This window comes from Schistocerca cancellata, chromosome 12 (assembly GCF_023864275.1).
Source record: "Schistocerca cancellata isolate TAMUIC-IGC-003103 chromosome 12, iqSchCanc2.1, whole genome shotgun sequence".
In the NCBI taxonomy this organism is placed as follows: Eukaryota; Metazoa; Arthropoda; class Insecta; order Orthoptera; family Acrididae; genus Schistocerca; species Schistocerca cancellata.
The window spans coordinates 79,581,872-79,606,305 of NC_064637.1; the positions used below are offsets into that span (position 1 = coordinate 79,581,872).

At 40.6% G+C, this 24,434-nt stretch overlaps 1 protein-coding gene and 1 non-coding gene across 2 annotated transcripts in view; both read right to left on the reverse strand.

Moving 5' to 3' along the window:
* Positions 1-24,434, reverse strand: part of LOC126109473 (uncharacterized) — a 341,108-nt gene that overhangs the window by 98,656 nt on the left and 218,018 nt on the right. The gene's annotated exons all lie outside the window — the stretch shown is intronic.
* Positions 8,529-8,602, reverse strand: Trnat-ugu (transfer RNA threonine (anticodon UGU)). Its single transcript has one exon. It is a non-coding gene; the product is annotated as a tRNA-Thr (tRNA).

Below are 24,434 nucleotides of genomic sequence, written 5' to 3' on the forward strand. Positions count from 1 at the left end.
ATAGTCAGCTTGTTGTAAAATAGAGGAGATGCATGTAAGAAATGTTTTGCGTTTTACCGTTAATATAACACAGCTTGAGATAAGGGACATGGAAATAGATCAATATAACATGGTGGAGATAGAAGATACGTTCTCCCCGTGAAATCTGTCTTTAAGAACAAATGAATATTTTCAAATCAACAGTTCATTTCATGAAGTCATTACTAGAAACGTGAATAATCTCCACAAAAATTAGGAAGTTAATTACTTTGGTGCACGAAAGTGTCCATCATTCAGGAAAACGAATTTTTCAATAACTTGCCAGCAGCCTTAAAAAGCTTTACTACTGACAAATTACAGTTTAAGAGGAGCCTAAAGGATTTAGTGCTAACCATCTCCTCCGACACCATTAGTGAACTGAATTTTTTAGTAGAACTAGCGCGCGCGCGATTGAGTGTGAGTGAGAGAGATAGAGGGGTGTGGGATCAAATAATGCGAGTACAATCAAAAGTGTGTCTAAATTTACATTCCACGTTCATGATCAGTCCACTTGCAAACTGTGGAAGGTAAATTAGCATATTAGTTTCCCATTGAGTATCTCCTCATTATGGATCAATTGTAACGGAAAGTACATATAATCCAATCTAACCCTCTTCTCAGTCCCACTTCTGTTGAAAGTTACACATCAGACAAATACCTTCATATTGTTGTTGTTGTGGTCTTCAGTCCAGAGACTGGTTTGATGCAGCTCTCCATGCTACTAAATAATGTGCAAGCTTTATCTCCCAATACCCAATGCAACGTACATCCTTCTGAATCTCTTGGTCTCCATCTTCGATTTTTACCCTCCACGTTGCCCTCCAATACTACATTGGTGATCCCTTGATGCCTCAGAACGTGTCCTACCAACTGATCGATTCTTGTAGTAGAGTTGTGCCAAAAATTTCTCTTCTCCCCAATTCTATTCAACACCTCCTCATTAGTTATGTGATCTACCCATCCAATCTTCAGCATTCTTCTCTAGCACCACATTTCTAAAGCTTCTATTCTCTTCTTGTCCAAACTGTTTATCGTCCATGATTCACGTCCATACATGGCTACACTCCACACAAATACTCTGAGAAAAGACTTCCTGATACCTAAAGCTATACTCGATGTTGACAAATTTTTCTTCTTAAGAAACACTTTCCTTGCCATTGCCAGTCTACATTTTATATCCTCCCTACTTCGACCGTCATCAGTTATTTTGCTCCCCAAATAGCATAACTCCTTTACTACTTTAAGTGTCTCATTTCCTAATCTAATTCCCTCAGCATCACCCGACTTAATTCGACTACATTCCTTTAGTTTTGCTTTTGTTGATGTTCATCTTATACCCCACTTTCAAGACACTGTCCATTCCGTTCAACTGCTCTTCCAAGTCCTTTGCTGTCTGTGACAGAATTACGTCATCGCCGAACCTCGAGGTTTTAATATCTTCCCCATTGATTTTAATTCCTACTCCGAATTTTTCATTTCTTTCCTTTACTGCTTGCTCAAAAAGAGACTGAATACCTTCAAGGACAGACTACAACCCTGTCTCACTCCCTTCCCAACCGCACCTTCCCTTTCATGCCCCTCGACTCTTGTAACTGCCATCTGGTTTCTGTACAAATTGTAAATAGCCTTTCGCTCCCTGTATTTTACCCCTGCCACCTTCAGGATTTGAAAGAGTATTCCAGTCAACATTGTCAAAATCTTTCTCTAAGTCTACAAATGCTCGAAACGTGGGTTTGAACTTCCTTAATCTATCTTCTAACATAAGCCGTAGGGTCAGCAATGCCTCACGCGTTCCAGTATTTCTATGGAATACAAGTTGGTCTTCCCCGAGGTTGGCTTCTACCAGTCTTTCCATTCGTTTGTACAGAATTCGTGTTAGTATTTTGCAGCCGTGGCTTATTAAACTGGTAATTTTCACATCTGTCAACACCTGCTTTCTTTGAGATTGGAATTATTAAATTCTTCTTGAAGTCTGACGGTATTTTGCCTGTCTCGTACATCTTGGTCACCAGATGGTACAGTTTTGTCAGGACTGGATCTCCCAAGGCTGTCAGTAGTTCTAATGGAATTTTGTCTACTCCGGGGGCCTTGTTTCGACTCAGGTCTTTCACTGCTCTGTCAAACTCTTCACGCAGTATCATATCTCCCATTTCATCTTCATCTACATCCTCTTCCATTTCCATAATATTGTCCTCAAGTACATCGCCCTTGTATAGACCCTCCATATACTCCTTCCACCTTTCTGCTTTCCCCTCTTTGCTTAGAACTGGCTTTCCATCTGAGCTCTTGACATGCATACAAGTGGTTCTCTTTTCTCCAAAGGTCTCTTTAATTTTCCTTTAGGCAGTATCTATCTTACCCCTAGTGATATGCGCCTCTACATCCTTACATTTGTCCTCTAGCCCTCCCTGCTTAGCCATTTTGCGCTTCCTGTTGATCTCATTTTTAAGACGTTTGTATTTCTTTTTGCCTGCTTCATTTAATGCATTTTTATATTTTCTCCTTCCATCAATTACATTCAATATATCTTCTGTTACCCAAGGATTTCTACTAGCCCACGTCTTCTTATCTACTTGATCCTCTGCTGCCTTCACTATTTCGTGCTTCAAAGCTACCCATCCGTATACTACTGTATTTCTTTCCCCCATTCCTGTCAATCGTTTCCTAATGCTCTCCCTGAAACACTCTAAAACCTCTAGTTCTGTCAGTTTATCCATGTCCCATCTCCTTAAATTCCCACCGTTTTGCATTTCTTCAGTTTTTATCTACAGTTCATAACCAATAGATTGTGGTCAGAGTCCATATCTGCCATTGGAAATGTCTTAAAATTTAAAACCTGGTTCCTAAATGTCTGTCCTACCATTATATAATCTATCTGAAATATTTCAGTACCTCCAGGTCTCTTCCACGTATACAACCTTCTTTCATGACTCTTGAACCAAGTGTTAGCTTTGATGAAGTTATGCTCTGTACAAAATTCTACCAGGCGGCTTCCTCTTTCATTTCTTAACCCCATTCCATATTCAGCTACTACATTTCCTTCTCCTCCTTTTCCTATTATCGAATTCCAGTCACCTATGACTATTAAATTGTCTCCCTTCACTATCTGAATAATTTCTTTTATCTCATCACACATTTCATCAATATCTTCGTCATCTGCGGAGCTAATTGGCATATAAACTTGTACTACTATGGTAGGAGTGGGCTTCGTGCATTTCTTGGCCACAATAATGCGTTCATTATGCTGTTTGTAGTAGCTTACCGGCATTCCTATTTTTTTATTCATCATTAGACCTACTCGTGAATTACCTTAATATTAGCCTTCCTAATACTTAAAACTATATTAGATGTTAACAATGACGCCGGTGGACAGACTAACATAAAATTACTGACCGTCGAGACAGTCACGAATATAACCGACAAGCTAATGGGCCCTTCACAGGAAAAGGTTTTTCGCCGCAAAACGCGGAAAACTGAAATCCGGCAAATGAGTAAAAAATATATATTCACTGACAATAAATTAGTACACGTACACAACGTACACCACAGTAGTCTCGGATTTCTGTATTACGTAATAGTTTGTGTGTTTGTATCTTGCAGCTTTAAATTTTTTCAATTAAAAGAGATTTTAAAAGGACCCGAAGAACGTTTTGGAATACGCTACAGATCGTTCTGTTAGCACAGTCTTTACTTCGTAATCACTTTCGTTGACTTCGGCAACTCTCCACCAAAATCTCCAACCTAACCGAGACACTGCGCTACGATACAGCCGAGATCATGACAAGAGAATGGGCTACATCGCACTCGAAGTAATTTTATATAGATAAGGATCTCCATGACCTGTGTACTTCTAATATGAAAAATATCCCAACCACTCTCCTCAAATAGATCGCCATCTTCACTTGACCTTTAACTGTTACTATTTCAGAATTAAAAACCGAATTCAAAGAAAATTTGGCTACCACTCACAAAACTAGAAAAATAAAAATAATAAAATTGAGAACGTGAAACAGGTTAGCAAAAACCATAAACTGGAGATTCAACAGAAATTAAAAGTGAGAAAGGAAATTATTATTATTATCGACCGTTTACGAACTCTAGGCTACGAAAGGGATGAAACCACATATCGAATAATTGGTGGAAGGGTTAGTGTGTTTTAAGAATAAATATAAACAAGAATTACAGAAAAATATATCGAAGCTACATTATGAAAAATTGCTAAATGTGGAGACAAATTGTGTCCTTCAGTATTAAATGAGTTTGAGCACCTAGTACAGGTAAAACAGTATCTGCAGCATCAACAGAAACTTCGGATATGTGTTTAGTATTTCATCCAAGTCTGCAGTCTATAAATAAACAAAAAATCACTATAGGGAAATTACCTACGAAGAAGTTCTTGGTAAAGAAAAACAGGACCCAAATACGTATGTAGGCTTAATACGCACTACAACTGTGTTTAAAAATCGCTATAGTTGCCTTGGACTAACGACGAGCAATTATCAATATAACCTGCACAGCCTGTACGCTTTCCAAAGTTGTTATCCATGAAAGAGCTAAACGACGTTTCGTGAACCAAAAACGATTTAAGACTGAAACAATGACATTAGCTGACAATGGGCACTGACTTTAGTCAATGGGCACCGTTGAAAATTTGTGCCACACCAGGATTAGAACCCGAGTCTCCCGGTTACTAGGCAGATGCAATGATCACTGTGTCCCAATTACGCAGTGGGCAACCTAATTGCACGAACTGCCCGAGCATGCCGTTCGTCAGATCCAAATTCTCAATTTCTCCACAGACTGCTAATGTCGTGCTCCTTGTATATTATCCTCCTCGCCTTAATTATACAGTATATGCCCAAAAGAACAGACACCGAATATATACAAACTTGGCCTTACGAACATTGCAGACACACGTCACACTTCAAAGAATTGACCAATACGTTGCATTGTTTACTATAGACCACGAATCAAGTAACGTAAGAAAAAGCTTTGCGTCTATTGAGATCATGATTCCGAGTTACAAAAAAAATTAATAAGTCGCCTAGATATTACAGTTGCTGCCGAAAGAGGAGAACCACTATTTTCCCACAAACGGAAATTAGTAAAAATTACGCTTCTATTTCGCCTAGTTTCGGCGGTTACTAAAATTTGTAATGAAAGTTACATAGTAGACTCTCCCCTCCCCCCCCCCCCCCCCAGCAGACACGTAGTTTTCGTGGCTGTTGTGCAACTTTTGTACACAGCTAGAGAAAGTGTTTTAAACATGGCGCGGACGGAAACACTAGGCTACGCTACAGGGCAATCTGCAAGCACAACGTTTACTCGGCATTCATAATCGTTGGCATAAACAACTCTCAATCAAATTACCTCCTTCCAACCTAACTTAGATCTCGTGCTACACTACCCATCGGCCTGTCATCACAATCAAAATTCATTGAGGAAGGGGGGGGGGGCGGATTTCCTGTATCTCTCTCTAGGCAAAACTGTCAGTTATTATAGATTGATTGTCAGTCTCAACTACAAGATTTACTAATGATAAACACTTTTGAGACGGCTCATAATTTTAGAATAGTCCTCTTCGTCTTACTTGGCATAAATCGTTCGCTGGCGTCCCAACAGCTAGCTCCCTTAGTGTGTGCTTCTGCCATCGCACCACGCCAGTCTGTTGTTGTCATAGCAGACCCAACGCACCGCACAACCCACATCTTCAGAACCACTCACTGGTCAGTTAGCAACTGAACTGGGCACTATTTACATCGTAAAAGGAAAACTATGCAAAGATGTACACTCAAATGGCACGACTGAGTAGCACACACACAGTAATATCTGTCGAATGTACATCGACACCCGCAGAACGAAATTCTTCTCGCGAACGTACATCGTCTCCGAAAAAAAAATCTCGTGACTATATTCCGTCGTTACGGCCAGGCTCTCATTCAAATGAGCAAAAAATGGTACATTTGGAAATTTTTTTGAGGCAATGAAAATACATTCGAAGGATATGTTTGGGAATTACGAGTGATCATACTATGAGATTTATTTTAGAGTTTCAGTAAAAAAAAATGGTGCGGTAATCATGATTTGATCAAGGCCCTACAAGTCTGTAGTACGCAGACTGCGTGCAGTGTGGCCTCTCAGATGTTACCTGAAATCTAAAATGGATAACATCAGTTGATACCACATTAAATTAATGGGATCTCATACTTCTCTGAAATTAAAAATGGGTAACATCAGTCGATATTACATAAAATTTATGGGAGCTCATAACTAACCACAATGAAACAACCTTAAATTTAACGATACGGTCCTAATTCGAACTTTGGGGGTTTGTTTCACTCCTTATGCCTTAACAAAAATTGGTTAATATTAACAAATGTGATATATTATAGGTATAAGCTCCTAAGAAAAGTGTGTACTTTTCGGGGTGATATGTAGAAGTTAAGCGATTGAACCATTTTTAGTTTATGCTGCATGCCGTTCAGAGAAAATCGTTTCTCGAAAAAAAAAAGTTTAAGGTTTAGGGAAAACTTTTAGTTGTATTATTACTTCAATTTGCATCAACTAAGTGTTACATATATACACTCCTGGAAATGGAAAAAAGAACACATTGACACCGGTGTGTCAGACCCACCATACTTGCTCCGGAGACTGCGAGAGGGCTGTACAAGCAATGATCACACGCACGGCACAACGGACACACCAGGAACCGTGGTGTTGGCCGTCGAATGGCGCTAGCTGCGCAGCATTTGTGCACCGCCGCCGTCAGTGTCAGCCAGTTTGCCGTGGCATACGGAACTCCATCGCAGTCTTTAACACTGGTAGCATGCCGCGACAGCTTGGACGTGAACCGTATGTGCAGTTGACGGACTTTGAGCGAGGGCGTATAGTGGGCATGCGGGAGGCCGGGTGGACGTACCGCCGAATTGCTCAACACGTGGGGCGTGAGGTCTCCACAGTACATCGATGTTGTCGCCAGTGGTCGGCGGAAGGTGCACGTGCCCGTCGACCTGGGACAGGACCGCAGCGACGCACGGATGCACGCCAAGACCGTAGGATCCTACGCAGTGCCGTAGGGGACCGCACCGCCACTTCCCAGCAAATTAGGGACACTGTTGCTCCTGGGGTATCGGCGAGGACCATTCGCAACCGTCTCCATGAAGCTGGGCTACGGTCCCGCACACCGTTAGGCCGTCTTCCGCTCACGCCCCAACATCGTGCAGCCCGCCTCCAGTGGTGTCGCGACAGGCGTGAATGGAGGGACGAATGGAGACGTGTCGTCTTCAGCGATGAGAGTCGCTTCTGCCTTGGTGCCAATGATGGTCGTATGCGTGTTTGGCGCCGTGCAGGTGAGCGCCACAATCAGGACTGCATACGACCGAGGCACACAGGGCCAACACCCGGCATCATGGTGTGGGGAGCGATCTCCTACACTGGCCGTACACCACTGGTGATCGTCGAGGGGACACTGAATAGTGCACGGTACATCCAAACCGTCATCGAACCCATCGTTCTACCATTCCTACACCGGCAAGGCAACTTGCTGTTCCAACAGGACAATGCACGTCCGCATGTATCCCGTGCCACCCAACGTGCTCTAGAAGGTGTAAGTCAACTACCCTGGCCAGCAAGATCTCCGGATCTGTCCCCCATTGAGCATGTTTGGGACTGGATGAAGCGTCGTCTCACGCGGTCTGCACGTCCAGCACGAACGCTGGTCCAACTGAGGCGCCAGGTGGAAATGGCATGGCAAGCCGTTCCACAGGACTACATCCAGCATCTCTACGATCGTCTCCATGGGAGAATAGCAGCCTGCATTGCTGCGAAAGGTGGATATACACTGTACTAGTGCCGACATTTTGCATGCTCTGTTGCCTGTGTCTATGTGCCTGTGGTTCTGTCAGTGTGATCATGTGATGTATCTGACCCCAGGAATGTGTCAATAAAGTTTCCCCTTCCTGGGACAATGAATTCACGGTGTGATTATTTCAATTTCCAGGAGTGTATTCTGAACGTCGATCAACACGAATCTGAAGTTAGATTTTCAATATTCAAAACGGCTAATCCAATATGGAGGACCAAGGGTTATGTTTTGACCAATTTTTTCACCTAAAATGTATTTTCGTTATTTACGTTTAGTCTGCAATTCAGGGAGTACTTACCAACCCTTCTTCTAGCTCGAATTGTTCCTAGATAGCAATTCCCTGTTCTTCTTGGCAGGAAAAGCCGATCTGTCTAATAATCTGGATATGCAGCACTCGGCAGCCTGCACTCGTCATTCGTCAGTATTTTCGGCGAGTATGTTTGCATGCATTCTGCAGTATGAATTATTTTGTGCACGTGCGCCACGGGACGAGTTTTCATCTACATCGATATGTATACCCTGGAAATCACATTTAAGTGCCTGGCAAAGGGTTCATCGAATCACCTTCACAATTGGTAATTAATTGAAACTCTCAGCTGCCGACAGGTGTTGTTGATATACCTGGATGGGGACAGCTGAAAATGTGTGCCCCGACCGGGACTCGAACCCGGGATCTCCTGCTCACACGGCAGACGCTCTATCCATCTAAGCCACCGAGGACACAAATGAATAGCACGACTGCAGGGACTTATCCCTTGCGCGCTTCCCGTGAGACCCACATTTCCAACTGTCCACAATCTACATACGTAATGTACCTAATAGGTATTTGCCCATCCACTCATTTCTAGCGCACACTGAGGTGGCGATTCCCGTATGAGTTCGGGCAACCTGTGCCCATTCGCACAGACGGTCAGTGGCTGGGTAGCCTTTAACTATATATATGAAGATAGTAACTGTTCTCGAAAGAACAGGCGCCACTGACGACCGTGCAGCTTCTCTAGAATAAATGATAGTTAATTGAAACCCTCGGCTGCCGACAGGTGTTGGTTCAAATGGCTCTGAGCACTCTCGAACAATCTATTCTTAAATGATGCTTACAGCGTAAGATTTACACCTTCATCAAATTTCAAGTTCGTATACATTGCAGGTTGGGCTGCAAGGCGATGAGTCAGTGAATACGTGTGCCCCCATTGCACCTCCTTGGGGGTTGTAGTTCCAAAAACAGTGAAACACGTATTTTTCAATAACACAATTTTCAAAGATTTAGCTTTAAAAATTCTTTCACACTGAACTACTTTCATAAAACTTTTCATCCTATATTCCACCCCCTTACTGGTTGAATGTATCAAAAACAGTGAGACATGTATTTTTTTTACTTCAACCGAAAAGCCAAATTCAGGTTTCATATATTTAGCTTTAAAAATGCTTTCATAATTGATTACTACATGAAACATTTCATCCTCTATGAAATGGGTTATGGTAGTGACACACCAAAATCACAATAGTAATCCGTTGTAATTGTCACACATTTTATTACAATCAAAAGCATTATAAAATCACAATCACAATAATACAGGAGACTACCTTACAAGGCCAGATCAGTTGGACAAATAATAAATAAATTTCTTTAAGCGGAACAAGACCCGTAAAACTTGAAATTTGAATATGACTGGGTAAATATACTTAGGTAAAGCTTTACTTAAATAGTGCAAATGCCCATAGAATTCGCAGCAGAACTCTCATTACTTCCAATCAGCCGAGAAACAGACTAAGCCTAAGAACACAGATTTTTTAACGTCTGGCTAGCCAACTTTCCTAAACAAAACTATATACAAATGACTAAAACAATTAAGGAGGTGCTTTAATTTTGACCAAACCGATCTTCAAATTTGCTTACTCAGTTGATTAATCAACAATATTATTAGAATGATTACAACTAGAACATGACCATATGACAATACCCCTAAAATGAGGTTGCTTCAATATTTCGTGTGAATTAGCGATAGACGCGAGCGGACCAAAGATTCAAATCAATACGAGAGATCCACGAGGCAGGGAATGACATAGAAATATACTCAACTTTGGAATGCAACTGAATTTCGGATGCTATAATCCTCCACCGGAAAGATGGAATCACGCAAAAGTGACAACACAACCCGAGATGTAAAGGAGAGGACATGGCCTTAAATATCTCTCTGCCCCCGTGGTGCTCTGCTCCTAGCATGCTAGCGTTGACCGCTGCCAGTTATCTCTAACACAACACACATCAACGGCAGACAATATTCTGAGACATAAACTACACAACCTTATCTGGAGAACAGGTGAGCAATACAACTGAACTGAACAAATGAGCCTCCGTGAGTTACTGGGCCAGTGACAGCCCTTAAACTTTGATTAATAAGTTCGCTAAAAATCATGCCGAAGTTAAGATGAGAAGATTTATCTCCGGGTTCGACATATCAGTGGCCGACGCTCTCAGCCGTATGTTCGCGGCAGAGTCTGGGGAAGGCAAGGGCCACGTGGAGCCGGATCTTGGGGTGAATTTCCTTCTCTCCGAGACACCCGGTTTCTTCTGCGACTTAGCTAGCAAACAGGCTGAGGATCCTAGGTGGGGACCGATTCGGCAGCAGTTGGCGGATGGCGATGTCGTTACTGGCTATTACCTTTGTCGGGGCCTCTTGTGTAAAGGGGGAGACAACCGTGGTGAAGTGAAGGTCTGTATTCCACAGGAACGAGTTAACATGGTACTCATGATTCGGCGGTCGGGGGTCATTTGGGATTCCACAAGACCTTGAACCGAGTTCGGGAACACATGTTTTGGCCCAACCTATATCGCTATGTCAGGCGATTTGTTGGTAACTGTGTCCAGTGTAAGCGCGGTGTGGGGCCGCGCAGAGAACTACTACAGTCGGTTAGGTGTCAGTGTCCTTTGCACCGCGACTCGAAGATCAAAATGACGATCGATGGAAACTGGCGCCAGAAACGCACCAGCTCACTCTATTTCATCCCCTTAAGGGTTGAACTTCCAAAAACAATGAAACACGTATATTCTTATTAGTAACCTTGAAGTCAAATACCAGTTTTCGTAGGTGTAGCCTTAAAAATACTTTCATAGTTCTTCCATATTTATTGATCTCAAAATAAAACGTTCACCCACTATTTCACCTCATAGAGGTTAAATTTCCAATAATACTGGAACACATATTTCTTTATCTCTGACCTAGAAACCAGATACAAATTTTCGTATGTCTAGCTTCAAAATTACCTTAATAGCTACATGTTTCACAAATCCTTTCATTTCCTGTTTCTCCCCCTTAGAGATGGAATTTCGAAATATGCAGTATAAGCTGTATAAGATCAACACCCTTTCCAAATCTCAAGGTTTCTTTTCCTTGGCGGTCTGGACTGGGTGAATTTCATAGTAATAGACCTCCACACACACCCCCACCCCTACCAATGCCCCCACCACCTCCTGGGGAAATTTCAGCGGACGCCGTTGTGCCACTGCACTCATATTTTGCCGACGACCTAAATTTAGCAGCGTGGGAGGGATAGTGTCGTGCAATAGACAGTATACTCAGTAGACAACGAACTGTTCGTTGTGAAATCAGCGACATAGGAACCGAGACTGAAGCAGAAGGTGCTGAAGGTGAAGCACACTAGACTCGTGTCTACCACGGCTTCAAATAGTATCGATTTACCATGAACGGAAGTTTCGAAAAGTGAGCAAATAATTTTACAGTAAATTCAGTACCGATGGAGAGGACATACAACGATATATATTTCTATAAAATTTCAGAAATAACGAAATATTCCACTTAAGTCGCGCGGCAGAAAACAAAATGGATATCCTTGCACTTAAGACGGAAGGCCCTACGTGTTTACGCAGGCTTACGACAGATCACAAAATTCGCCAGTAGGCGTAAGCCAACCTTGTGTACTGCCAACTGCTGTTGATACCAATCATCAAGGTCTCAGTAGTATGGCCATGCACTAGAGAGTAGTTGCTTTGTAAGCACTCCGTCTTCAGGCCACGAGTGGCCTACTGGGACGGGACTATCCGACCGCCGTGTCATCATCCGTGGAGGATGCGAACAGGAGGGGCGTGGGGTCAGCACACTGCTCTCCCGGTCGTAATGATGGTATTTTTGACCGAAGCCGCTACTATTCTGTCGAGTAGCTCCTCAATTGGCATCACGAGGCTGAGAGCACCCCGAAAACTGACAACAGCGCATGGCGACCTGGATGGTCACCCTTCCAAGTGCCGACCACGCCCGCTTAACTTAGGTGATCTCACGGGAACCGGTGTAACCACCGCGGCAAGGCCGTTGCCGCAGATATTTTAGAGTAGTTGCTTACGTTTCATAATTATCTAGTTTAGGGGGAAAATGTAGAAAAGGCGATAGCCACCGAAGCTACAACTAAGCTGAGTTTCTGGTTAGTTTTCAAGTGGTCTTGTGTGCGAGCCTGAATTTTTAATCGTTTGCGGTGGGAATGATTCAAACCCGTCATGTTCTTCTGATGAGGTATGCTATTTATTTTGCACACAATGACGTTTGTAATTTGTGTTGAGTTACTACCTTGATAAATTTTTGGATGGTGCACGTATCATAACTGTGATCTGCGCTTGCACTTAGTGGCTGAAGGTGAATTAGCGTAATGAGTAGTAGCGAATGTTATAGTAACATGTTTGTAAATTATTTGAGGTGAATTACGTTAGTCGTGAACACATCTACTTACGACTGCATGTTTGTAAATAATTTCAGGTGAAAGGGGAAATGTACAGTAGTGAATACTGCAGTAACATGCTTGTAATTAACTTCAGCTGAATTACGTAAGTCGTGTAATACTAACCGTTTACGACTACATCTTGGTACCTAGTTTCAGGTGAATTACGTTAGTTGTGTAATATTATCCGTATACTAGTACAATATGTGGGTCAATTACGTTAGTCGTGGAATACTATCCGTATAAGACTATGTTACCTTGATGTCCCGGAATTTGCTTCAGTTTTGGAATTCACGAAAGTACTGGAAATTTTCCTTTACACAGATTTCCATATAATTTCTATTAGAGTGATTAAGTATTGTCTGTCACTCGACTTTTCTGACCGTGAAATAAATTCTATCGCTCAGGTGCTTATTACCTCTTCGTGTTTCCATTTGCAGATATTGCGCATAAACACTCACATGTCTCGAAGTTGCTATCGACAATGATGTAACGACACGCATTTCTATGGCGACACTGCAGTTTAGAGATAGAAAAACCGATCAGTTAAAACGATATCGGTATTTTAGTTCTGAATAACCGGTGTCTTTCGGTATCTGTTTGCTCTCGGTTATAACAAGTATCTTTTTATTTTTTCCTGATAACCACGTAAAAAACAGATATATCAATTAGCCACAGCAGTCGTAAAATTTTTAGTTTTCAAATAAACCTTTTTTTTTAAAACGAGTAATTTTTATTCCTAAGATTTCCATAGCTTTGAAATACTGCGTTATTACAGAAAAATGGGAAAAGTGATCTATGCCACTTTAATAACACTGCTGACAGAAACGAGCAACAAATGGATTGGTCCAGCATTGCTGAGACAATATTGTGCCTGTTATACAAGCAGTGCGCGAGACTTGACACAGTTTCTCACTGTTGTCGAACGTCAATTGTAATACAGAATGGCACCATCTGGAAGTCTGGGTGTATTTTACGATATGCGGTATGAGTGAAGCACAATGGTCGATTTGGTCGACTTGCGACATCATACAAGGAAAAAAGTTAAAATTTAACAAATCATTCATAGTTCGGGATAAAAATAGAAAGTGCCTGATCTGCTGCCTGTGTCTACGTAGTATGCCGTTATCTGCTTGTAGCCCTTGAAAACAGAGAAATTAAAACGAAAAAGAGAGTCCTCCAGCCGCAGCTTTCACCGTTTATCGCTGGACTACGGGTAATGCCCACATAGTGCTGTGATAACCGATTACAATATAATTTTTGAGCAGACCTACTAAAAACTAAAATCAATAGGAGAATACTGGTAGTTTTCTGTAGTATAGAAGCACTCGCCATATTTCGAGAGAAGCAGCGAACAGCGGACAAAGTTTTATTTGACTATTTAATTTAAAGAAATTAGAATTATATTAATACCGCCAGTTGCTCACGAATGTTGATAAATATCAACGTGTACAGGTGAAAATGTGTGCTCCAACCGGGACTCGAACCCGGGATCTCCTGCTAAAATGACAGACGCTCTATCCATCTGAGCCACCGAGGACACAGCGGATACTTCGTCTGCAGGGACCATCTCGCGCACGCCTCCCGCGAGACTCACATTCTCACCTTGTATGTCCACACACTACATTCGTAGTGTCCCACTCCAACATACTCATTACTCGTGGAAGACATGTCGGAAAGAACAGACACCGATCCATATAAGTATATAGTTCTGGCAATACCGGTCATGACCTTCTTCTTCTGTGCAGATGCACACATATTCCCCGAACTCTTACGGTACTTGGTAAGAATGTCTTCCACAAGTAATTAGTGTGTTGGGGTGGGACACTACGAATGTAGTGTTTGGACATACAAGGGGAGAATGTCATTCTCGCGGGAGGCGTGAGCCAGATAGTCCCTGCAGTCACACTATCGTCTGTGCCCTCGGTGGTTCATATGGACAGAGCGTCTGCCATGTAAGCAGGAGATTCCAGTTTCGAGTCCCCGACGGGGCACACATTTTCACATGTCCTCGTTGATATATATCGACGCCCGTGAGCAGCTGACGGTGTTAATATAATTCTAATTTCGTTCTAGACGGCTGCAGGCCATCAATGGTGTCTGTTCTTTCGGACATGTTCGAAAGAACAGACACCATGTCCATAAAGTATTTAATTTAACGTTTTGATTCCATTAATGAAGAAACTGAGAAAGTCAAAATTTTTTAATCTTTGTTCGTTTTCTACGTTTACTTAAAGGAAATAATGTAAATTAAAGACTGAAAATAGGTTTTTACAAGAATTGGTTTTGTGACAGGCTTTAACAATTAGGTTAAAGTGAAGCTGAAGAAACTGATAAGAGCCGAAAACCAGTTGTTTCAGCGATAACCGCCATTCCCACTGGTGTTTGGAGTTGTAAGAGCGACGCGCAAGGACATCTAGAACAGTTTCTCAGAACGGTTACTGCAGCTCTAAGGTTCTCAAAATGAACGGGCCAGCCACAGGGTCCAGTAGGGGGTGGGGGAGGGGGAGGGCAGGAGGTGGGGAGGGGAGGAGAGGCAAAGGGGCACTTTCATCCATCGCCCCCAACCCTCCCTGGAATTTGGAGTGAAGAGTTTTTATTCGTCACAGTATACTCATACTCTTCCTGATAAGAATTCTTCACAATACTGCTAAACCTTAGCTTTGACCAGTTGTAGCGCTTATAGAGTTAGGGTCTTGTAGCTTGATGCACCTCGTAACTGACCAGCTGATTTGTACACAAAGTGCCAGTTTCAGAATCATGCACTCCAACCTCGACGCGCCTCCCCCTACCCCTCCTCTGGAAATACTTCTGCGGACTCCCGTCTGCCACTGAGCATATATTTTGTTAACATCCTGGTTTTAATAGCATCGAAGGAACAGCATTGTGCAGTAAAGAGTAGACCTAGCACAGAACAAACCATTTACATTGAAACGCATCACTTAGCAGATGGTGAAGTACTCTGAAGCTAGGCAGATAGAAACAGAACCTCCTGGCGCTGTATCTGACCCAAATTCTAACGCTACACTAATCTCTTGTATCTACCTACCACGCCCTCAAAAAGCCAACCATTTACTATTATCAGAAGTTCCGAAAAATGAGGAAGAAATTGACCCACACTTTTTTTCCGTTGTTCATTATTTCGATTCCCCCATAAAGGGAGGGGACTTGCAGCCACAGGTTACACAAATTCAATCATAAATACATACATAAATATATAAAAAGAGATGACAATAAGAGACGATTTTTAAAAACACATTGGTGCACGGTATTTAGGATTTTTACAGGAAAAAATGGATGACAAAATAAAGGTTTTTAAAAAATACGCTGGTGGACAATATTGGTGATTTTTTATCTGTATAGATGACTAGCGGAAAAACTTGGCGTTGCCCAGACATTTATTTACAGCCGTGCGTCCACGTCCGTACTATGCAGCGTCTGACCTATTCCTGAGTTTTTATGACGTATCTCCTGGAACATGTGTCGTACAATGATATAGTTTTGTAGGTACATTCAGCGTCATATGCAGATACTGTCTGCGAAATTTATTGCGAATATAGTAGCAAAGAAGTACAAATTTAAATGTCATGAATGCTGTGATGCCTACACACTTGAGTGCAACTAATGTACAATTGACGCTTGGCACCGTCATTATGGCTACCATCACCTGTAGTCGAAATTGGACCAGCTGTGTCGTTGTAGTGAAAATATAAATGTGCATAACATGGTAAACGACCATTCTTTCGAGCCATTGGAGCTAATCTACGATCAAAAATATCATGTAAAAGTAGTAGGGGCAACGGCCTTGCCGCAGTGGATACACCGGTTCCAGTCAGATAACTTAAGTTTAGCACTGTCGGCGTGGCCGGCACTTGGATGGGTGGCCATCTGGGCTGCCATGCGCTGTTGCCATTTTTCGGGGTGCACTCAGCCTTGTGATGCCAATTGAGGAACTACTCGACCGAACAGTAGCGGCTCTGGTCAAAGAAAACTATCACAACGAGTGGGAGAGCCAGCTCCTCCTCACCCTCAGCTGAGGATGACATGGCGGTCGAATTGTCCTGATTGGCCACGTGTGGCCTGAAGACGGAGTGCTTTTTTAAAGTAGTACACCCTACAAAAAACTGACAGTCTAGGCTCAGGGACTGTCCACGGTAAATGCTGCATTGGAGCTACAAATACTATTAAAATAACTGTTTGAGTTCTCTTTGATTGTCCATTCATCTGAAGTGAGTCTTTTATTACAGTGTGCTGAAAAATCAATTTTACGTTAATGGCGGATAAATATTATGTTAATGGCGGCAAATTAACTTTACCCTAATGACATGCAAGGTCAATGCCGTTCTATCACGTAAAGTATTCTCAGATCGAAATGTTTTGCATTACTAAATCTCCAATGTAGATTCATCATAAAATGAACAGGAACTTTTTTGTGGGAAATTTAATGAAGCCATTTTTTTGGTGTGGGGGGGGGGGGGGCTACATTTTTGCTAGAGGCCCAAATGCATTTTTCTTGAATAACACAATAACTGTGGTTACCAACAAAAACTTATTCCAGTACAAAATTTAATGTAGTTAATTTTCATACAAAAAGGTCCTGTTCATTGTTTTTGTAGGACTAACAGTGTGCATGTAGGGAGGAGAGAAGATTAAAATCATGGGTGTGGCTCTTGAAGATGTTGCAGCTTCCATAAAACTTTATGGTAGGGGCAGCTGAATAACCCTGTGTATGATCCAGATGATTCAACAACATTCTTAACACAACTCATGGTCAAACATGGCTGCTGATAGAAAACAGGTGATTCATATTGGCTTTGTGTATCCCCATTATGTGACTGCAGTAAAGAAGAGGATGTGGGATGTTCTCTGTCAACTTTTATACCCACATTGGTAAGCCAAAAGACATTAAAATATACAAGGCATGCCAGAAAAGAAAGTACCATTGTGGGGAAAAGGACTAATGAAAACATTTCTTCAGACCAAAATTTGTTTTTTTGAAGAAATACTCTTTTCCTACATAACAGCCACCATTGTTAAGACATTTGTCATAGCAGTAGGCCACCTTTTCTATGCCCTCTTCATAGAAAGATACCACCAGTGAAGACGTCCAATACTGATCACACTTTCTTACATCATCATTGGTGTTGAAGTACCTTCATCCTTCTTGATGATGAAGTAAAAGTGGTAGTCAGAAGATGTGAGATCAGGTGGTCGAACTGTTCCCAAGTGAACTGTTTAGTAAGGTTTTCAGTGCCACCAAATGAGAATTTCGCATCTTTTGTTTTGAATAGTGTGATGGAGTTCCCTCGGTGTTTTACAGTATTATACCGCTTTCATGGTTTCACCTCTGAGAAGGAATTCAACAAGCAGAATGCCTTGTTGGTCGTAGAATCCATTTCTCCTGATTTTTTGCACTGACAACTTCATTCTGATTTTTTTTTCCTTTCTCTTTTTTTTGGGGGGTTTGGGGGGGGGCGGGGGGAGGAGGAGTATTGTCGGATTGTGAGTTCCTTCACTCCATAGAGTGTTGTTTTTATTTTGGAGTGTCATGGAAAACCCAAGTTTCATCACCAGTCACGATCTTCCTCATCACTGTATTCATTGCTGAAATGTCAAAACCCTGCCAAGGTACATAATTTTGTAGGCATTTTTGGAACACAATTCACAAAAATTTAAGCAATTTATGACTGCGTCATGCAAAACAGTTTCTGAAATACATTCTTATTGTGAACCATCTGTTTTCATGAATTTTCTAATTCATTTTCTCACCCATACCCTCAGTGACAACAGAAGGCTGCCCAATACATGGTTCACCATGAAAGTTGAGCAAACAGTCTCATGCACTTTCTCACCTTAAGTATCTACAAGTTGATGAATTTCAGCTGGCTTAATGTTCTGTGTGTTGAAACACAACATAACAGAGTGCACTTGACAGTCACTGTGCTCAGAGGTTGTCTTAAACATTTTGAATGATCACTAACAAATAGAAATACAACAAAATTTAGCTCCAGTGTCAAGTGTGGAAAGATAACGAACCAGAGAAATGTGTAAACCTACAACACAAGTGCTGCAGTGGCAGTAGAATAATTTGGTACTTACTTTCAGGATGCACCTCATACTTTGAACTTCAATGGAAGTGCCCATCACCTTTTAATGTAAATTTTTGCTTATGATGGAAACTATGTTTAAACAGTTTGTGTGGGTAGCAAGGGGGGTTATTTAACAGTTGAACTATCTTTGGTTTGTTTATCTCTCTCTAGTCATGACAGGTAATGTGATTCAAGGACAAAGGTACTTTCTGACTTACCTTAGTCAAGCTCCAACTCTTCTGTCCTGTACAGCTACTTGCTTTTATCCTGAGGTTGTTACTCTCAGGCCTGCTTGGGCTTAAAGCTGGTTCATTAGAAATGAAGCTGCTCCTAAAAAAATTGTATACATTGCGTAAAAAAAACTACATTTACTAAGAATTTGTGGGGTCAGAGGAGATAGAGATACACTTCATTGCATGTGACTGGTGTGCACCATGTTCCTGATATCGATCTGTTAAAGTTTTGATGTTAGTAATGCTCAAGAGATGGTGTGACTATTGGTACATGGGCATTTCTGAAAGTATCGACTGTCTACATTATGGCACAACTGGAATATGCTTGCTCAAAACAACCAAGTGTGAATAATGACTGTGCATTCAACTGAACTGGTAACAGGTTCTTCTGCAGTGCTTCATACACCAACATCGTCTCCCACTATAAAAAAGAAATTTAGAGGAAATCACATAAAAAACATTATTTTTCTCTCCCAAACACTCAAACATTGTGTGTATGTAGTTTTTTTGTTTTGTTTTTAATACACCCTGTATATGAAAAGAGCTGTCACCATTACCTACACTGCTTACATGGTGTTAATTTGCACACAGATTTCTGGTTGTTCCACTGGAAAGCTTACCAAGACATTTACAGTATAAAGCCGATACTCGCCTGTAACTTAAAAATGTACACAGCTCAAAGGTAGTAGAACTGCAACTCTGTAGAATTACCATGTCTTTCATGCAGTACAGCATTTTTAACCGTGCAATTATAATATTCATGTAACTGATATTATTTAGTGATGAGACTTCTGGGGTAAGCTACAAAGTAATTACTCCATGCTGTACAGAAAAACAAAACAGCCTCACTGTTAATATTTCTCTTATAGGTAATGGGAACAAAGGAACCCACAAAATTAAGAAGAACATTAGCATTTTTTTTAATTCATCTATCTTTTACAGAAAAAAACAGTAAATTTCAACCATAAATGTTTCGTAGGCACGTTACAACATTAACAAACACTGCATTATAATTTGTGACCATACATTATATATATTTTCTCTGAAAATGTCTTTAGTAACAATGCACTACACCTGTTACAAGAAACATTGTGTCCTGTCTTATTCAGTGGTCTTTGTTTTACTTCTTTAATTATTTGGCACTTCAGTTCCATGGAACACTATTTAATGTGCAGCTATATACTTGATTATTTTTATTACTCAACATGCGTAATATTACTTAAAGGTTAATTTTATGATCAACTTACAGAAACAGATAGGTTAAGAAACATCGATGTATTCTGATGGTCACTTGGCGGTCGTCTATTATCTACCTGCAGTCTGTCACTGCTACATAGTGTTGAAACCATAGGCTAGGTGGAAGACTCACTGGACGAAAAATTGTTAGAACTACCTACCTACATACATACATGGGTGAAAAGCAGTTCTGCTGGTCTCAAAAAACTTTATTGTGCGCTTCTGTTCCAAATGACAACTTAAATGAAACATCACATCTACAGTAATTTCACCAATAAGGTGGGCTACAAATAGGTTGTAATATTCTGACCTGAGTAATTCTTCAGCAAGTAGAGCTACATAATATGTGCTACTGTTTTTATATGAACACTAACACTAGTCATGTTTACAATAGAAACAATAATTAGGTCCAATACATTTAAAATTGTATGCCTACAGCAAGCAACACTACAACCAGAAAGTCCTGCTTGTTGAAAATGAAAATTCATCAACATATTTGTACACACTGAAATACCTTACATTCATTCTCTCTTGCTGCAATAATGCTAAAACTCATAGCCAAAGGCAATTTTACATTGTTGAGGGGAACTAGAATAGCTAATAAATATAACTAAATATTATTTGTATACATTTGAGTTTGTTTCACTAAGATCCAGATTATGTTGTCACAGTGGATACAGCAAATTATGTCCCCTTGTTCTCACATTAACCAATTATAGTTTTCAATTTTGGCCAATTGATACAAGACAGACTTTTAACTCCTTCATGTTCATTGTTATTGGCAATAACTTTATTAGCTCTTATCATCTGTGATGACAATACAAAACTCGAAGGTTACAAACTCTGTTAGTAAACAAGTCAATGTATTCTGTGCCAGCACTTAGCCATTAAAACAAAACCTCTTTCAAATTTTGTTTACATTCAGTGCTATTTATTTTGTTCTAAGGCTTGTGTTTAGTATAAATAACCAATAGTGCATCTGTAGGCCTTATCAGTTTCAACATTAAAACTGTACCATGCAGAACGGCATTTCTCTGACCAATTGGAAGTAACGTTTAAGTATTCAGAGCATTTGCCTCAATTTGATCCCATAGATTGCCACTTTACTGACGTGGCATTTAATAAATTGAAAAGAGCATCTCTCTTGAAATATTTACAAACTCAATACTGTTGAATGACACGTACGTACATTTCGACACAGTCATACAATTGAAAATATTGACAGATGCTCCTAAAATTTCTTTTGCAACCTGAATACTGAAACATGTTCTAGGAACTACCTTAAAATGTTAACATTCTACAAGAGGCTCTACACTGGAAGACACTCTATTTCGTTTTTATATTATTGCAGAAGGGCAGGAGCAAGATAAGGTACTTTCAGGGAACGACCGCCAAGTACAAGTAATTACCAATATCTTGCAAGTTCCAGTACTGATCATGGTCTTATTATCATCCAGTTAGAAACATTCACACAATGTTAATCACAGCAGAAGCACTTCCACTACAATGGTTGTGCCAAGTATGCTCCTAAACCCTGTTGTTCTCATTTACTTTTATGTGGTTTATATTGTTCATTGATAAACAATGGCATCCTAGCAGACACTGTAGAAATAAACTTGCTTGGACCAAGTACAGTATAACAGATGTTAACTCTTTATTAGTATTTCTGTCACAACAATAGAAGGTAAGTAAGGTTGCTCCACATCAAAATTATAAAAATTTTTACTGCCAACACCAGTTGTTCTACTCCAAAATGAAACTAAATTGTCAGATCCTCTGTGTGGTCTGCAAGTTCCTTTATGTTGGAAGCATATGTCTGACTGAATTTTATGAAGCAGTGCTTAATAGACAAGTTTTTTAGAACATGTTGTTTAGTAGAAAGCAAAGAAAAAACTAAAAGTAAATGAAATGAGACTTTTATTTTATTTCACCCAGTCACACCAGGAATCCTCAATACACATTTATGAAAGAAAGTAAGATTACAACTTATAAAAATGTGAGCTGTTATCCAAAGCAACTATAAGAAAATGTTGTTTGAGTAGTGACAAGTTAGCAAGAACCAATACCTCATTTCTGCTTCAGAAGAATGTATCTAACAAGAAGCCAAGTTTCTTACACTCATTTATTACATGGGAAAGTGTGGCTCCTACCAGCTGCCTTATGTATTTACACTGTCCACTGGTTGTTTTCAAAGGGGAAACACAAGTCAGGGAGCAATTTTCCATAAGAGGTGAAATTAAAGAGGCACAACATGTTCGGGGGGGAGGGGGGGAGGCTGGAGAAATGTGTGTTACAAGGTTATGGCAGGCCCAATGTATAATGTTTCTATTTTGATGTACAGTTCACATAAAAGACAGGCCAGGTAGTGAACATAAATAACATGCAATTCAGTATGTATTTCAACTTTGAATACTGTGTGCACATTTGGGAGGTTGTGTGAAGTAAATAATTTTTAGATGGGGAACTAACCAGCAACTGCTTTACTGAGCCATATAAATTATAATCACTGCAGCATTGAGCCAGTGGCTTTACATGTGCGGAAGAAATTAGATTAAAGTCTTTTTAGTATGAATATTGTTACAGGCATGTAAGCAATATGTGTTTAGCTGGAAATTAAATATTTCTACTTGAGAAGACAACATATTGTTACAGAATGAAAATATCTTGAAGGTTTATGGAAATATATATTATAATTTGCTCTCTCTCATGTTATGACACATGGTGAGTATGTACGCTACACTTTAATAGTTACTTCTTTTTGTGTGACACACATCAGGTAGCCTGGAACTAGTGTCAGGATAGTTCCTTCACAATGGCAACAAAGTTTCCTTTTTATATGCTGAACAATATTTTTAAATAGTGTGATGTGAAGAAATCTTTTGAGTGAGAACAAAGTTTCTCATGACAATATCTTCAGATTTGAGCAAAGCCTCAAGGTTTCAACATTTGCCATGATCAACTTCATGTCAACTGTGAGAGAAGGAAGGTTGCCAATCTTAGATGTTTTGGTAAAATGAAAATCAGATGGGCCAAGGTGTGTACCACAAGCCACCACACTCTCGTGTTTGTCTCAGGGTGCAGGGTTTCGGACCATCCAGTTCAGAAGGTAGGTGTTTTAAATACAATGATAGAAAGAGCTGCAATTGTTTGTGATGAGAACCACTTGGATTCCAAAACAAGTGATATAAAGCTGGTACATCGAGAAATGATACTGAACAATCGGGATAAACTACGTATGGTGCTCCTTCCTCTGCATGGTTCTCCAAATAGCAAAATAGGCATTGTCCTAGGGCCCAAAATGATAAACAAAATATTATGGACAGGTTGCCTCAGGGTCTCTGTGATGTGTAGTACACCATGTTACTACACTGGTCAATCCAGCCAAACCTTTTTCGACTGCTGTGTGGAACATCAAAGGTAGAACAAAATTTAAGAAATTAAAATCTTGACCCCTGTACTTCTACATGCTGGGTTTCTGTTGCGAAAGAAGCACAAGAAATTAGAATGTGTGAGAATCACTTCAATCAGGCCAGTGGCTATATAATCTTAGTGGTGCATGGAACTGGGTTCTCAAGGCTGAGAAGAGGCAGAAAAATGAAGTGAACTGTTTATGTTCCTTTGAAAGATCTAGTGACACTGATAGCACAAAGTAAGGATTACGTATGCCAATCAAGGACTATTTAAGACCATGACAGTTGGTCTTCTTGACTAGGGGCACGAAAGAACAAGCCCCCCCCTCCCCCCCCCCCCACCACCACCACCACAGAAGAAAGGGAAAAATATTGTGAACTGCCATGCCAGATAGACAAATGTGTAAATTCATTATCAGAACATGTAACAGGTAGTGAGTAGTAATAAGTTTGGCCAAAGCCAGTTGTCATTGATTACAAAATTAACAGGAGTGTCTACATCCATCTCAAACTTTAGAGGAATTCTTGCCTCTGTGAGTAAAAAGTTCAAATGACTGCATTTGGAATTAATTATCTTTAAAGACATATTTTGCTCTCTAACTAGGAGTTTTCGTTAGGTCAATACACGCCTAAGATGTCATTTTTCATGAGCAACACTGTGTTGATCACTAACTGTGTGAACAAAGAACAGCTCTCAAGCATACTAAACATCAATGACCCACTGCCTATTGGAATAATGAAGGTTTCTTTATGGACTGCATTTTGATCACTTGGGAGAAGCAATCACTACTTTATAGTGGGCTGTAATGATTTCAAGTGTAATATCTCACTTCACCTCGTACAATTTATAACTTTG